Source organism: Tenrec ecaudatus, assembly GCF_050624435.1.
Source record: "Tenrec ecaudatus isolate mTenEca1 chromosome 5 unlocalized genomic scaffold, mTenEca1.hap1 SUPER_5_unloc_4, whole genome shotgun sequence".
Lineage (NCBI taxonomy): Eukaryota > Metazoa > Chordata > Mammalia > Afrosoricida > Tenrecidae > Tenrec > Tenrec ecaudatus.
The window spans coordinates 316,777-334,447 of NW_027457602.1; the positions used below are offsets into that span (position 1 = coordinate 316,777).

The 17,671-nt window shown below is 47.5% G+C and overlaps 1 long non-coding RNA gene across 2 annotated transcripts in view; it reads left to right on the forward strand.

Annotated features, from left to right (window-relative positions):
* LOC142435873 (uncharacterized) overlaps window positions 1-17,671 on the forward strand; it is a 375,388-nt gene that overhangs the window by 119,209 nt on the left and 238,508 nt on the right. Inside the window, exon 2 of one of the 2 annotated variants that reach the window (XR_012781625.1) lies at window positions 17,521-17,603. The exons of the other annotated variant lie outside the window; for it this stretch is intronic. This is a non-coding gene — a long non-coding RNA (uncharacterized LOC142435873). The remainder of the gene's footprint in view (window positions 1-17,520; window positions 17,604-17,671) is intronic. 2 annotated transcript variants of the gene reach the window in all.

Here is a 17,671-nt window from a genome sequence, read left to right on the forward strand (position 1 = left end):
AATCAGGAACTCCTTCTGTCCAATCACCTTTAAACAAATTGCGGAGTCTCCAGGCTTTAGGGCTGAAACTACATTCTCTTTGTGAGCGCCTAGAGCAGGGGTCCTCAAACAATAGCCTGTGAGCCACATGCGGATAGCCGAGGACCTTGATCCTGTCCGCCGAGTGTTTGTGCCCCGTTTGTTTGTGTGTTTTTTTTAAACTTCAAAATAAGGTATGTGCAGGAAGCATAGGAATTTGTTCATAGTTTTATTGAAACGATAGTTCGGCCCTCCAACTGATCAGAGGGACAGTGAACTGGTCCCTGTTTAAAGAGTTTAAGGACCCCTGGCCTAGAGAAATCAGAAATCCGTAGTTCTGGGGAGAGCACTCCTGTTAAGGAGGTTTCCTTTCTAAGCAAGCCCAGACAGTGGCAATTGGATCTCGGTGCACCTCGAAATGTTGTAGCCAGTCTCCATTCCCAGAAAGAAAACTACTCCGACCGCTGGCAAGTTCAACAGAAAAAGTTTTTTTTCCTGAGCAGCCCCAGTCTAATTGTCCAAAGGTTTTTATACTTTTGCAATGTGCAGGTGTGCAAGCAGGCAGAGTAGGGAAGCAGGGTGTTGCAGTTAGTCATTCTTAGTTGAACAAAGACTGCTCTGGTCGCTCTCGCGAATCTTCTGAGCATCCATATCCTTTGGGACATTCCCTTGGGCACATCTGCACAGCCTACCTCCCCTACATCAGCTAGTTCATTTACAGTTCATAGCTACTTTATTTACTTTACATGGTGCCTTCTGTCAGCTCATAATGGCTTCACTCTTGTCAAGGCTGTTTAAGCTTTTCCCAGAGATCCTATATAGCCGCCATTGTGGCCATGGGGAAACGGGGCCTGTGACCCTGGCCAAGATGGTGCCCACCAGCCCAAACATGTGGAAGGGCACTGCCTAGGGAGCTGGTTGAATAGACCTGGGAGTTAGCCCTGCCTTGTCCTGGGAGCCAAATATTTCCCTTTTCCCCTCCATTCCCTTTCTCCTGGCTTTTCAAACAAGCTGCTTTAGCCCTATAATGCCCAGCACAACATTTTTATAGCATTTAATTGAAACTTATCTGGTACCAAACTTATAAATTATCAATGTGACAATTTGGTTACATTTCAAAAACATTGCACGTTTTATATATTTGAATGCCATATATACATATTGATAACTATGAAAGTAAAGAATAAAAATGTTTAAAATTATTTCCTGAATTTAAAACTTGAGGCGTTATAGTGTTAGTGTTCTACCAGTGTAGGTTTGTTCCTTGTTACAGGCTGGTTTTCCGTGGCCCAGGCTTAGGCCAATGGCATATGGAACCCTTCCTGTGTAACTGTTACCTTTAGGCTTTCAGTGTTGCTGCTTAAGGCACTTTTGGGGAAAGCTCTTAATACACAGTTCCACTGCCACGATGTTCCAGACAGAAATTCCAATTCCCTTAAGGTTCCCTGAGCTTCCAGATGCCCCTTCCCTTCAGAGATTTGAGAGTCTGCTCCCGCCAGCAGGCATCTTGGAGGGCCATGGGGCCATCCCAAGCAGTGGTTCTCCTAGCTTGTCTAGAATAATGGTTGGACTTAAAGTCGACCTCAGTGAGTTGTCTTTGATCCCTTACTTCTTGCTGGGGCATCTTCCTGAGGCAACAGATTCAGGGCAATAAAGGGCTCGCTCTCAAGTGGGGTTTATTGACCTTGAGGCAGCAAGCTCTACATAGCCTTCTTTTGTGCTTTCTAGATGGGACTTAGCAGCTTCATACTCAGGAATTGCCCCCTTGCATGAATCCTGTCCAATTGGGATAGAGTTGACACAGAGGCTAGACAAACAAAAGCTGATACACTATGCAACTTTATTTGAGAAAGGAGAATGGTGGCCAGAGAATGGTACACTTTCCCTTCTAACCCTGATTCACCTGGAACAGTTTTGTAAAGTGATTGGAAAGTGGGCCGAAATGCCAGAAGTTACAGCATTTCTCCTTTTGAGGAGCAGTAGAGACCTTCATCCCCAGTGCACCCAGGAACCCCTAAGGCAGGCATCCTCAAACTGTGGCCCGTGGGGCACATGTGGCCTGACGACATTTATCCCACCCTCAGGGTGTTTTTGCTGCCTCTGCATGTCCTACTTAGTAGCCGATTCGTGCAATGTGCATAGGAATTTGTTCATAGTTTGGTTTTTTTTAACTATAGTCTGGTGCTCCAACGGTCTGAGGGACAGTGAACTGGCCCCCTGTGTAAACAGTTTGAGGACCCCTGCCCTAAGGGATCCTGGACTTAGGGGTTACTAATCTCCCAGCCCTGAAACATCCCTGAACATTCTACCCGTTGTAGGAGGCACCATGGGAATTTGGTCTCTGGGTAATTTACAAGTCTTTTATTCAATTTGAAGCCAAGAAAATTAAAAATGACTCAGACACTTACTTTCTTTTGATCCCTGTTGACTCCCGCTGTAGTATTCCAATATTACAATTTAACGCTATAACGCATGACCTTTTCATTCCATTCAATTAAATGTGTGTGTATAGATAGATAACTATGAAAGTAATTAATGAAAACAAAATTTGTTTGACCAAAGTTAATAATTGAGGGATAATAGGATTAAATAGAAGCATGGTTCTTATCAGTGGGTCCAAACATTAGGATCATAAATGAAACAGTGATCTCAGTGCACCCAGTAGTTCCCAAACCCTGTACCCTCATAGGGGAAATTGTGGATGCTTTTACTCCCGTGCCTATACTTAGAACGAACAAACACACATGCCTGATAATCCTAGGATTTTTTTTGTTTCCTGTGACACTCACTTAATTTCAAGGGCACTGCCACCTCACAAGCCTAGCCTTGTCTCAGTTAAACTGTTCACCCTTTTGTCCGTTTGTTTGTTTTTCCAGAAGTTCTCAAGTTACCAAGCCCTCTGAACCAAGTGTGCCACCTCTAGGACCACCATCTCCTGGACCACCTCAACCTTATCCATCCTAGACCTGAATGGACAACCCCTCCCAGCAGAGTAGAAAGGGTATGGACTTCACCCTTTTGCCAGCAGGAAGTACCTAAAGATGTCGTCGCCTTGTACCCCAAAGATTTGGGTCCATATCTCTTCAGGGTGTAAATTTTAGGTAGCTAGCATAGGGACTAGGTTGTCCATGATGCATGCTCAGAGGGCCAAGCTAGCCACCCAGGAAAGAGTGGCACACCGAGCGTGCTCAGAGGTCCAGGTTTCCAGTCAGGAAGGCCAGGTACACCTGGGTGGGTGCTGCACCCACATTGACCCACCTAGGCCAAGTAAATTCAATTCAGCCACTGGGGTCCACCAGGGTTGCCTACCATACCTCCCTATCTCTCCTAAAACACAATTGGATCACAAACCTGGCTTTGGCGTGAATTCTTTCTCATGCAGAGCCAAGGACCAAGGTATATCTGTCCACAGAGAGAAAAACCTAGGAAAGCTCTTTGGAGGCAGCAGCACTGCACATGAGTGGCTATTGGATACTGTTTAGATGCATGGCTTTCTATTTGGAACTTTTTTTTGTCTCACCTGAATGGAAAGGAAGAGGTAATACTTCTGGATCACACAGTATCCATGTCCACAAATGAGCTGCTCATTCCACAGTCCTGGCAGTGCCTTTTGAAAACCCTCTGCTTTAGAATGTCACTCCTTGAAGATGGCAGTGGGAGTGGCTGGGGCCAAGTATGCTGCCTCTTACTCCCAGTTGCAGGTTTCTGGATGCTGATTGTATCTCTTACAGCATCAATTAGTGGGCTTGTTGTCTGCCTCAGGCTTTGTTCACAGAGATCCTCCAGCTAGGTGGTGGTGTGTGCGCATAAGCAGAGGCTTCCTGCCAATCCCCCATGAGTAGTAGAGCTCCCATGGTGTGGACTCCATGAAAGCCGTGCTCCAGCCAGCAGGATTACAAAGGAGGGTGGGCCCGGCAGGACAGGAGGGCCATTGCCCCTATGGAATGACCTCAGAACCCCGCCTCCCTCCCTGTCCAGCTCCTGGGACTATGGGCCCTAAGCTTCATGCCTGACTCAGGAATAGACACAGGGTGAGGCAACTCCAGTAGGTGATTTTGCTGATCTAATCCAGCCTGAGATCATCCTTGCATGTGCCCTCTGTCCAGACCTTTTTTTAAATTGTTCATGCAACACTAACCACAATGCATATATACATCGGTTGTGTAAAGCACATTTGTACATTCATTGCCCTCATTATTCTCAAAATATCCACTCTCCACCCCACCCAAGCCCCTGGCCTCAGCTCCTCATTTTTCCCCCTCCATTCGAGCTACCCTTGATAATTTACTAATTATTTTCTCATATCTTGCACTGTCTGGTGTTCCTTCACCCACTTTTCTGTTGAGGTTAAATGTAGATCCCTGTATACGGTTTCCGTTTTCCAACCTACCCTCCCTCCACCCTTCCCGAGTCTGCACTCATAACACTGGTCCTCAAGGGCTCATCCACCCTGGATTCCCCATGTTTCCTGTTCCTATCTGTCCAAGTGTACATTCTCTAGTCTAGCCTGATTTGTAAATTAGACTTGGGATCATGATAGTGGGAGAGAGGAAACATGTAGGAACTAGGGGAAAGCTGTGTTTCATCGTTATTATCTGGTACCTGTCTTGGTTTATCTCCTCCCTGACACCCTTCTGTTAGGGATGTCCAGAGGACTGTAAATGGGCTTTGTGTCTGTACCCAGCACTCCCCGCTCATTCGCAATGATAAGATTTTTTTTGTTCTGATGATGCCTGCTACCAAATCTTTTCAAAACCTCATGATCACACAAGCTGGTGTGCTTCTTCCATGTGGGCTTTGTTTCTTCTGAGCTAGATGGGCGCTTGTTTTCCTTTAAGCCTTTAAGACCTCACATGCTATATATTTGATAGCTGGGCACCATTAGCTTTCTTCACCACATTTGCTTATGTACCTGCTTTGTGTTCAGTGATCGTGTAGGGAAGGTGAGCATCATAGAATGCCAATTTAATAGAACAGTATTTTTGCAACGAGGGAGTCCTTGAGCAGTGGCCCAATGTCCATCTGCTACCTTAATACAAAACCTATAAATATAGGGACATAGATCTATTTCCCCATGCTCATATATTTAAATATGTACATGCCTTTTTTTAAACCTCTATAATTGACCCTTGCTTCCTAGCTTGCTTTTCTATTCCCTTTGATTTGCCTCTTGGGCCCACTGCCATGCTCACTTTTCATTTGTGCTTCAGTAATTCAGTAATTCCTCTTGGTTCCATTGGTTCCATTTCCCTTGATCACTCCCTACCAGGCCTCCTACATCCCCCTCACCACCGATTTGCATCACCTGTTCTTCCCTTTTCTCTGGGTTTCTTAACACCACTACCTTTCCCCACACCTCCCTCTCTCCCATGTCTCCCCAGAAGTGTTGGTCCTGTTTTCTCTCCTCCAGATTGTTCATCCAGCCTATCTTATTTAGACAGACCTGTAGATGTAATAACATACACAAAACAAGACAGAGCAAAACCAAGCACTAAAAGCAACAAAACAACCAAAATCCAATGACAATGAATGAAAACAACTCAACAAGAAAGAAGTGGCTCATCGTTAGTTCAAGGTCGGTTTGTTGGCCTTTAAGAGTGTTTTCCAGTCCAGTCTGTTGGTGTACCAAGTACTGGCCCCAAAGTCATCCTTTGGCATTCCCTGGGGACCTCGATGCTTCGTTTTCTTGCTCTTCTGCTGTACCCCCTTAGTGTTATGCCTCGGTGTGGCAGGATTAGTTCGGGCGCATTTCCCACACTGTGTCTTCAGTGTTGTCCCCTCTAAGGCTATGGGTCTTTGAGGGGTGTCTTGTCTCATCGTGGGGCTGGCCATGTGGTCTTCTATGTGGACTGGATTCTCTGAGTGGGAACATCATCCTCAAGTCCTGGTGTGCCTGGATGTGCTCCACATTCCCCTCCTCCCCCTTCATCTGCTCCATGTGCTCCGATCAGATATGTCCCTCTCTCAGAGCTGCAGATTCACTGCCACCTTCTGAAATAAAATATTTGGCATGGGAAGGTGAGTTGGGTGGGAGGATCTGCTCAGATCATTTGATGGTTCAGGATAGATTGACTGTTCGGCTGGGGACAGGTATGTGGGGCTTAGGGCTCTGGCTCCCAACACTGGTTGTGAATATGTCTTTGTTGTTAACCAGTTGTGTGCCTGTGGGTCAACACCTGTGTCTTTTTGAGTGAGTTTTCTCATCTGCAGAGTAAAGGTAATCCATTATCCAGACTCCCATGTCACCAATTGATTGAGAGGCACTAACCAGAGCCTGATTGAAATAGTGTGTACCTGTCAGGCGTGTTCTAAAAACACCTTAAAAGTCGTAAAAACACTATAAATGCCTTAAAAACCCTAAAACGTCTAAAATATTTCTAAAATGCTAAGACCACACCTAAAGACTCTCTAAAACATCTTAAGACCATTAAATACATGGTAAAAGGCTTTCTAAAACACCCTAATGCGCCATAAGTCTTAAAAAAAAACTCCTTACGTCCCGAAAACATAATAAATGCCCTAATATTATGCAAATGCCTTAAAACGCAAAATAAAGAACACGTGAAGCCCTAAAAACATGCTAAAAGTCTTTTAAAACCCCAAGAACATCCCTACAAAGCAACCCGAAGCACTATAAAACCCTGTAAAAGTCCAACAGCCTAATAGACATGAATTCACCATGAAAGCAAAAAATAATCCAACAAAACCCTAAAGCCCTGAAAACCAAAACCTAATCCCCCCAAACACTCTAAGGCCTTAAGAAGCACCCTAAAATTTTAACAAAACACTAAAAGCCATAAAAACACATATAAGCCTAATAAACACCCTTAAACACTAAAATCACCCTAAAAGCCTTAAAATGTCTGAAAAGCCATAATATTCCCTAAAATTCAAATAACACTCTGAAGCCACAAATAACACACTAAATGCCTCCCAAAACATGTGGAACTTCCAAATCATATCCCTAGAAGATTCCCAAACCATGAACTTCCAAAACCACATAAATGCCCTGAAGACAACATGAAAGCCCCAACAAAACATAAAATGCTGGGGAAAAACACATAAAATATTTTAAAATACCCTAAAATCTCTAAGAAACCCTGTAAGATCACTAAAAACACCCCTACCTGCTAAAAAATACCTATACACTCCAAAAAATCACCCCTAAATCCCTTAAAAACTCCCTTAAACCTTATAAAACACCCTTAAAGCCCAAACCACCCTAATGCGCAAAAAAATTAAATGACCCCAAATGACCTTAAAGCCCTAAAAATCACATGCCACAAAAAAATCCTAAATGACCCCAAAATTCCAACTCAAAGCCAGCCTACAAGTCTTTTATGAGAACAGTTTTATCTTTCTACCAAGGAGAAGTTTGTAGGTTCAACCCCTGACCTATGCCCTTACCATATGAAGTTAGTAATCAGTGGTTTTGCAATTCTTTGAAGAAAGATGAGGGTAATTTTATCAGGAGTGAATTAAACTTGTCTAGTGCCTTGAGTAGAACTGATAACTGTACTACATTGAGTCGTCTGGTCAAGGAGCATGGGATATTATCCCATTTGCTGAGGTCACTCTTGATTTCTTGTAATTTCTGTAGTTTTCCTCATATAAATCTGTTGTTTTTTTATTCAAGTATAGATATAGATATTTTCATTTACGCTTGGCTATTGTAAATGGTACTACCTGAAAATGTGTATTTCATTAATTATTATTTCTTGATCTATTTCTTCATCCTTCGAAATATTATCAGTTTGTTGTGGTAGATAAACATTAGGACTTTGCATAACTTAGAAATATTACATTTCACAGAAAAATCATATTAATTATGTCGACAGAGCTATAAAAGGAATGTTGCCCTGAATATCTTCAGATATGACAGCTGTTTCATTGAGAAATTAAGCCAGACAGACACAATGTGATGTAAATTTTGTTATTTTCATGTGGGTTCCTTCACTCTTCCAAAAAAATTAGGTTCATGAGCCCCTTGGGGAATGAGTTTGAGTTCAGATCAGATGTCTATTTATATATTTGAGTCCTGAAGCCCATTTGATGGACTGTTCTGTTGCTTCCAAAGTAGTCAGTCACTTCCCCACCAATTAGAGAATTTGTCCGAAGCAAAAGTAAAAGTGTGGCGTGCGACATTTGACTGCACACCATCTAAAATCACACTCTCATTTGGTGTTGGCAGTTTTACTTGTATTTCAATTGTAAACTACACTTCAGAGTTCAGGCTAGTGAAAATGTTTCAGTGGAAAAAATTTGCACACAACTACGTGCAGTTTGTGATTCTGTTGTTCCCAAGCAAGGCTATGAGGACAAAGATGCACAAGCATGGGGGGCACTGCAGACAATGTGTGAAAGTTTCCAGGAGCTCAGGGGTGGACAGCGGCTGCTAATTCTCCCGTGCTGGCAGTGAGCTATGTGGGAGGGCTTTGTGTGAGGTCCCTGTGGGGTCTCTGAGAAGTCTCCATAAAGGATGCTGAGAACTTCATATGAAGTCTCTCTGCGAGGCCTCTGAGTCTCTCTGGAAGTCTCCAAGGAAGTATGTGTGTGAGGTTTCTCTCTCGGGTATGTGTGAGTGTCCTTGTGAGATGTCTGCTGAATTGTGGGGGGTGGGGGGCAGGTGTTTCGCTGAGGTCTCTGCAGGTCTGAGTGGGCTTCCCTTTGTTTGACCTCACAGCACCATATAAGAGGACCTGGTGGCAGGGGAAAGGGAAGGGGCTTGGTCCATGCACCCCTTGCTGTTCTTTCAGGGTCTTCTCTCCATCTCCGTGCACTTACCTAGCACGAACGGTAGGGTTCAGCAGCGGGTAGTCCGGTGTCCAGCTCTTCACTCTCTCTAGGAACACACCCAAGCTACCTGCTACCCAAGAGGCCCCAGATCCAGGCTCTGCAGATCCAGAATCTGATTTTTTACTGCCACAGTCACTCCAGAGGCTGCCTTGGCACAATCAGGACTCCAGAAACAACATCATGCTGCTGTACCAGCAGTCTCTGGGGCCTATGTCCACTTCCCTCCTCCACCACTGGTGTCAGTCCCCACCCACCCCACACACACACTTGGTGTCCTGACTGAGGCATGGAGGTCAAGGCTCAGTGGATGTCTTCCTCGCCATCCTTTACTGTTTAGTTCAGTAAACAGTAAACCCTGGCCCACCAGGGGTGTTCTTTTAAGCACATGAGAATTTACTCTAGCGGATCAACTAATCATATTTTGGGGGGCCCTCCTGCCTTCTTCTATAATCTGGTGCCCAGGAAATAAAACCCTGTGTTAGAAGCACAGAGGAAACACTGACCACTATTGAACTGGTTTCCCTTATCAAGACAGGTGATGTCTAATCTCCGTGCACATCCTGATTTCCCAGGAGTCTCTAGGGGAAGGGAAGGCTGCTCCCAGTTGTGACTTTCTTTGCAGCACTCAGTCCTTAGAAGCCACTCTCTCCGGAGAACATTCCTAGAGCACGTGCACGCGTGTGTGTGTGTGTGTGTGTGCGTGTGTGTGTGAAGATCACCAGCCTGGGGTCATGTTTCCTGAGAACATTCCTAGAGTGTGCGCGTTAGTGTGTGTGTGAAAACCACCAGCCTGGGGTCATGTTTCCTGAGAACATTCCTAGAGCGTGTGTGTGTGTGTGTGTGTGCGTGTGTGTGTGTGTGTGTGTGTGAAGACCACCAGCCTGGGGTCATGTTTGCTGAGAACATTCCTAGAGCATGTATGTGTGTGTGTGCACACGCGTGTGTGTGCATGTGAAGACCACCAGCCTGGGGTCATGTTTCGTGAGAACATTCCTAGAGCGCGGACGCGTGTGTGTATGCATGTGTGAAGCCCAAAAGCCTGGGGTCATGTTTCCTGAGTCCTGGCACCCTGTTATTGACTCATCCCCACTCTACCCCACCCTGGCTATCAACTCATCCTTCCCCCAGTCAGGAGATGGAAATCAAGTAAAATAACAGTTTGTCGCCCCACTAAAGATAGTATTGAGAAAGTAACCTTCCCTGCTTGAAAGCTGTGCCTTTGCTATACAACCCAGTGCTCTCTGTAGGAGATAAAGTTCTGCTGTGGGGGCAGCTAGCTAAAGCTGGGGTGAAGCACCTGGCCGATTCCCCTTTGTAAGCCTGTGTTAGCTCCGCTTGTGTCTTGCATCATTTCTGGGGATCCTCATGCTCTTTGGCCCCCTTTGCTACGTCCAACGCTTCATATTCTTCTTCACTGTATCCTTCCCTACCCTGTGTCCATGGTGCCTAACCATTAGTGGTTATTACACAGACGCTCATCCTGTACCACTCAGCCTTAGCTGTTGCTCCTTCTCCGGGTTTATATACAGAGGAAGGCATGTGAGCTGTGAACCGGATTTTCCCTTGGTGCAGTGGGTGAGCACAGTCCCCCGCTGGCAGCCTCCCTAGCAGTTCCCACCCACATGTGTCAGACCTGGGACTTCCATCCTGGAGGTTACCCTAGGCTGGGAGAGAGGCAAAGGTAGCAAAATATGTCATTTCCCATTTTGTGACAGGTGTATTGAGGCGGAACCTCCATGCCAAACTTGGCAGCCTTCATCAAATGCACATGTGGGACTTAGACAGGCCGCCACATGTCTCATGCCTGCTTGGTACCATGAGACGCTACTTTGGTCTAAACCTCTTCTGGACCCTCGATGGAATTTCTTGGCTGGATTGCGCCTCTCAAAACCTATCAACTGCAGCCACATAACGTTGAAGACAAAGTAATGGCACCAGGGAACATTCTTCACTGTGTTGGGACCTTCTGAGGTTTTCACAGTAGGGGTGTTACCATAAATCATAAGAGGTGCAAAATGAAGAACTTGGGATGGAAGTGGGTGGGAAACACTGCTGAAAACCTCCTCCAGAGCCCTGCCCTTTGAGAAGTCAAAGCTAGCACTCAGAGAAGGAGACGCAGTATCTAACATAGTTAAAGGTATATTATGCCAACCTCGTCAATGAACTCATGTGGGGTTAATTGAAGGGCAGGGAGATCAATGGCTCTGTGAGCCTAGCCTTTCTGGTCTCTTGCTCTCTGATAGTGCCACCAGGGTGGATATGCATTTGTTAGGTCCCTAAAGCAGCTGGAAAGACTCATTTCCTGGGAGATCCCTGAGGAGAAGCCGCATGGACCTACCCTGTTGCAGCCCTGGTTTCTGCAGCAGCCTCATGGAGAACCTGCCAGCGCACGGACTACAATTTCCTCCTGCAGTCCATGTCTCCCCGTGTGTTTTTGGATTGTGAGGAGGACTTTGTAGATTGGTGTCAGACACATGGGATACTATTGGACTGGTGGTCTTAGATTGAACTGGGTTGGGATGCTTTTCAATGTTCACTTAACCTTTATATAAAACTCATAAAATATGAGTGTATGAATTTTGTTTCTCTAGTCTACACAGACTAACACACATGACACCCCCTCTAGATCCCGCCATGCAGCACAGAAGTCACACTTTAATGTAGGAGGTGGAAAATCTCAATTTGGAACAATGAATATCATGGCTGAGAGAAGCCATTAGCCTGTGCAGAACAGGCTAAAGTGGCTGGCATGGATACTTTCCTACTAATCAGAGCAGAAGAAGCGTCTTCTAATTTGCCAGATAAGACATATTCTCGAAGACAGTGACGTGGGCAGTGGTAAGGGTAACTGGAGTAAGCCCACCTCCTCCGCCTCTGCTGCTGCAAGCTGACTGGGCACACAAACACCCTGGGGGGCAATGGCTGAGTGTGGCTTCTGACAATGAATCCCCTGAACGGACAGAAATTTGTGAATACATCCCTGATACAGGTGCTCGTGGTGGGAAGGCTCTGGCAGTCAGGTATCGCCTGGTGGAGGCAGGGTCTCACACTTGCCACTCTCCTGTGTTCTACAAAGAAAGGAGCCCTGCAGCTGGAGGAACATCCATTAACTGAGGCCTGCGCTTCTTTTCGTGGACATAACGTTGACGCAAGATACTCCTGATGACAGCCTGGTGTCCCCTCTAGGACTTGGCCAACATCTGTCGTGAGCACCTGAGCCTCCGTGACCTTGTTAGGAGACACTGGTTGTCTTTGAAGGGGCCCAAGGCTGTGACCACAGGGTAATACGGGCTTTCCTTTTTGCAAAGGATCACTGTGTCCTGTAGATTTTTTGCTGGAGCAAATCCACTGGACAAAGTGCTTCCTCCATTTTTTGCTGTGGCCCTCAGCAGGAAGCTGTCCCTTCTCTGGTGGGAGCTGTGAGGACTTGATCTCAAGGCACTCAGCCAATGCCTTGTCTTGCACAGGCTGGCTTAACCCACAGACTTGGGAGATGCCTCTTCCCGCTAATCCTTTTCCATGCTCTTCTGGATTGGGCCATTTATGAGTCTCCCTCTTGTCAGTGGGAACAGCATCCTTCCTTCTCCTTGTCGAGGGGTCCTGAAGGTTGGGGCTTTTGAGCTTCTGCTGCCCCATGTAACTTGCTCTAGCCACCACGAAGCCACTTGGCCCTTGACATATTGGCTTATCCCCAGTGAACAAATGCTGGGGGCGGCAATGGACCACCTGAGAAGGCAAAACATTGGTGGCAGTGAGCACATCAGTGGTGCAGTCCTGAAGGAGCCCGTCAACAGGACAGCATGGAGAACCATCCTCTGCCTCTACCTCCACCTGGAGCTTAATCTCACTGCACACTCGTGCTGTAAGGCTTGGCTTTTCAGGAACTGGAGCACACTTTCCAGGTAGCAGGAACCTTTTACTACATCCTAGAGCCTCGAAGCACCCCCGGTCCACATCATTGGTTTGAGATTTTGCCAGCACACTGGTTTTGAAAGTGTCTCTATCGTCTAGCTCTATTGAAGAGGACTTCTTGACCACCACCAACCCTGTCTCTTTGGCTCTTGAAGATGGACATTCAGAGTTCACTTCCAATCTGGGGCACAACTAGCACCCTCTTTCCTTGAACCCTTGCTGGTCAGTACTAGATTTGAGGTTTGCTCTAGGCTCTCTCTCTGGACACTTTCATTCTGGAAGGTTCTGCCAAGGATACTGGGCATGAAGGCTGGAAACGGCTGCCTGAGGGCCAATGAGCATCCACTGTCATTATCAAGTGGGGGGTAGGCTGGGGTTCCCTGAACAGGCTCCTCTGTAGGGGAGCAATCAGCAAAAGGACTCTCCAGGGTAGGGCTTGATTTCTTTGGGGTCACTCTCTCTCCCCAGTCTGCCTGACAGGGTTCTCCCAGGACCTTGACAGCCTCAGTTACTAGGTTAGTTCAATACTTAGGGGTGGCTAAGCAGGTGGACTTTGGAAAGGACATTGCGTTGTCTTTTCTTGTCCTACAGAGGTTTGTGGGCTCAAGGACTTTGAGGGGCATGCACCACCTCTGCCTCATTTGGAGCCTTACGATATGCGAGTCCAGCACCTGTTGAGTGCCCGGGCTGAGAAAGGAAAGGCTCTGCGTTGTGTTCAGATCTTCCAGCTCTCCCCAGGAGGCCACATTGACAACATGTGGGTGGGTCAGGGAAATAGACAAAGCGTGCGTGGTCATCGCAAGACATGAACGGCAAACAATGCCAGGGATCTGATCCTTTCTAATCTGCTCCACCTTCCTGCACATGTGGACATTCAGGGTGTTTTCCAGTAGGATTTTATTTGGACCCCTTAGGGTGTAAGTTCCTGCGTTAATCCCCTTGTGTATCCTCAAATCACTTAACTCCTTTGAGTCGGCTCCCGGAGTTCCTTTTGGGCAGTAGTTTCCTGATCCACAGAGAGATAGATTACATTTGGATATTTTCCTCAAGTAATTCCCTTGTCCATTGACCGAGTTGTTCCTCAGCTGGACACCGGCTCTGCAGCACGCAAGCGACGGTCCAGGGTGTGTGCATCTTCCTGGGGACACCGTCTTCATTACATTCTTCCCCTGCTTGTCTCCAGGTGTTGAGCAGGAGCATTCGGGCTGCTTCATATCCAGACAAGTCCCTGGCCATTTTTCCTGAGGCTGCTTTAGTGTCAGAGACTCAAGAGTCCCATTGCCGAGGGGCCCCTGCAATTGAGGGAAGTTCTCTTGGCGGTGGAGCTCCGATTGCTTCAAGCAGCCAGGAAGCTTGGGGTCTGTCTTTGGGGTCTGCACCTTCTGATTGTCCTGGGGATGAGTGGGTTTGCGAAGACAAAAAGCTTCCTGGGGTCGTGGCATCATAAAGGGTAAAGAACTCTCACTTTCCTGTTGTTTCTTTAAAAAATGGCTTTCCAGCTGTTGAAGTGAATTTGGAATGCGTGATTGGGACTTAGTGTGGACGGTAAGACAGGATTCATCACAGGGACTCTTGTGAGGAGGAGGAAAAGGTACTGCGAGTGGGCCACGGGGCTGTGGACCGGGCGGAGTCAGGACTGTAGCCGGCGGTGGGGCCTGGGCTTGGCATGCAGTTGGAAGTAAAAGTTGGAATCGGCCTTCAGTGTAGGGCAAGGAGTGACGTTGCAACAAGAGTGGGTACTCTTTAGCTTGCATTTGAGCTGGTAAGGCATTAGGAATTTCATTAAATAAGACAGTGGGAAACTCTAGGGTGGATCCAGAGACCCTGAGAGCAGCTGCCAGAGACTCCCTGTGCAGAAAAGGTAGACCCCAGAAAAACTCACTGAATTTTTGTGGAAAATGCTTCTGAGGGCTGGGTATCTGCTCTGCTTTGATGCTGGCATTCCAGAAGGGCTGGGGAGGTGCAGTGATCTGCTCCCCATCGAGTGCCTTCAACATATTTAAGGCCTGCAGATGGTATTCTGATACACCCTTTCCTTTTTCTTCCCAAATATTCCATTTCTCTGCCTTTGTGATTTCTATTTCCAGCAGCTTGTGGACATTGGGGTTGAGCAAGGTGGGCCTCCCTACTTCCCCCTGCCTCTTTGTGGGTCCTTCCCGAAAGGTGTCTTCTTGGGGGTGCCAGGTAGAGTGCTCTTTCAGAGACCCAAAGTATTCCAAGGAGGGAAGCTGTAAGTTCTTGGCAGCTGCCCAACACTGGGGTGGGGAGGCAGTAGGGAGGCCTGTGGGATCCTGACTTGTGATGGCTGCCATGGCAGGTGTGGAGCAGCGGTTGTGTGGAGATGGGCTCTGCCTGGGCCTTGCCAACAAGTCATTCTGAGAAGGAGTCCCTGTGGGGTGCGGGGCTGGTGAGTCCCAGAGAGTGCTTGGAGGCTGCAGGTAGGCCTTTGAATCCGGGGGTTTGGCACTGGGTGAGGGAAGAGCCAGTGGTGTGGGTGAAAGACTGTCAGGTTCACGGGAATGTGCGCAGTCTGGTGATTGACTCAAGGCGGGTAAGACATGAGAAGTTGAGATGCACATCTGGGCCCGTGGAAGGGTGGAGTTCTGAGACCTAGGTGTCCGGAATGGATGAGCCGCAGAACCGTGTGGGGCGCGCGTACCGACGTGGACTTCAGCCGTACCTCTATTTCGCCAGCTACCAGAGAGGGCTTGAGCTTTCTGTTGACCAAAGCTGCCAGTGTCAAGTGGGTTTCCCAAGTGGCTGCAGGAGACAGAAGGACCAGATTACTGCCAGGACTGAAGGGGCAAGAGACCTAGCAGGCTAGCAAGGGTCGGTGCAAGCTCAGCCCCTCCCCAAGCCTTGATGGCCTGCTCTTCCTGCCCCACCCCACTGCCCGTGACTCCTGTCATTCTCTGCCCATCCCTGAAAGTGTCCCCCAAACCAGCGCATCCCAGCTGCTCTGCAGCCCGAGGCCACACAGGCACCCTGGTTGGAAGATGCACCCCGCGTTGAAGCAGGAAGGTTACTTACTTCTGCCTAAGACGCAAACGCAGGTTCTGAGCGCCATATAGTTCTTGCAGGAAGCTTCGGAAAACTGGAAATCAAGAGAACCGTTATGGTGCAGCCCTCCCAGAGGACCGAAAGGAATGTCACACGGGCTGTGCACTTAGGACGTTGGACTCTCCAGAGCTCAAGGTCAAATGATAGCTTACTCCCACGGGCAGGAGGTGCTTTGGCATTTCAAGGAGCATCGGTTTCCAATATTGTCTGTGGGGTCTCAGTGAGCAATCTGAACCTTGGCAAAGTTACACAGCTTATCGCAGTTACCCCTCAATGTTCCACCTCCAAATCCACCAGAATCTGCTCCTGACACCCCCACTGCTCCCTACTGGGTCCTACCTTGGCCAGCCTTCATCCCATCCTAGGCCCCTCCTGTACATCTGGGAAATATCTGGGTTCTGTTTCCATCCACAATATCCTTTTGTTCAGGATTATTACCTGAGAGAGACGGGCTGTTGCCACTGGCATCCTGCAGAGGAGGGGACAGGAGAGCTTACAGAGCTTGGTTGAATGGGCAGAACCTTACCTTTCAGAGCGTCACCTTTGTCCCTTGACCTGCTGCTTCTCCTTGTCTCCACCTGAGGCTGGGGCACAAGAGAGGAAGTCAGGCTGGAATCCAATCCTGCGTCTGTTCTTTGTGACAAACTGCAGGCATTTACTGGTGATTAGAAGAATGACAATCTCCATGGAATGACTAAAGCCCAGAAACCAGCTTCTGTGTGAGACCTAGAGTGCATTTCTTCCGTCAGCCTTCCTCTGCTCACGGAGAGCACACACTCTCAGCACTCAGTGTTCTGGTGGGCAAGATTTTGATTATGGAGGCTGAAGCTCTGGGCCAGCCCTTGACCACTTCCTCCCCGGGGTCAGCCATGCTTTCTCAATTAGCCCAGACAGAAAAGGAGCCTTGGCCCAGAGACTGGAGCTCAAGGAAAGAGACTGAGGACCCAGTGATGAGAGCTGCCCTTTGAAATGTCTAGTCATCTAGTCCTTAGCCACTGCGTCACTATATTGGGGTTTTTTACCTATTGCCCTCTATAACAACTAGAGATGGGAGGTCTGAGATCTTCAAAGAGAAATATTTTTGAATGCTCACCTTACTGGCAAATGATTTACATATCATACGAGTCAATAGTTCAGTCGTTCAATCAGATCAAGGGCAATGGTACAATCAATGATTACCATATCCATTTTAGAACAACACCCCCCCCCCTCCATGGTTAAATTGCCTTCAAAAGGAGTTGTGTAATCACAGTCAGGTCTAAAGCTCTCTGTCCCCTCTGGCCTCCTTCATTTTTTCGTCTTGAAATCAATCCCCCTTCACTCCCTAGCTTCCCGATGGGGGAGTTCTCCACACTGCTGATCTCACAATCCCTCCCTCTGCCATGAGATCTCTCCACCTGCAACTCTGTCAACCCTTGTGTCCATGATCATGATGCATCCACGCCTCCTGAGCTTCACAAACAGGGAAAGCCAACAGAAATAATGAAAATCAACATAAGCCGGCAAGGATAAAATGATACCAATGCAGTGAACAAAGTCCTAACAGTGAGTAAGGACGCACCAGCCCTCATCAACATTCCAAAGCCAGGGCTGATGGTCTCTTCTTTCTTGAGATTTCCCCTATCAGGAAATTAATTACGAAAGGAAAAATTTATAAAACGAGGAAAAATCAATCTCTCCTATGGCTGGGTTGAGAATTTCTTACCTTTATCCTTTTCCTGGGTGGTCGCACAGGTGGAGTATTTGGAAGGAAGGGGAGGACCAGGAAGAAGCAACCCACTCCATACAGGATGGCCAAGGTCAAAACAGTGAACCAGGTGGGGTATTGGTAGGTCAGCCAGGAAGCACTTTTCTGTTCCAGCAGAAAGAGAATCTCCTCCATCTT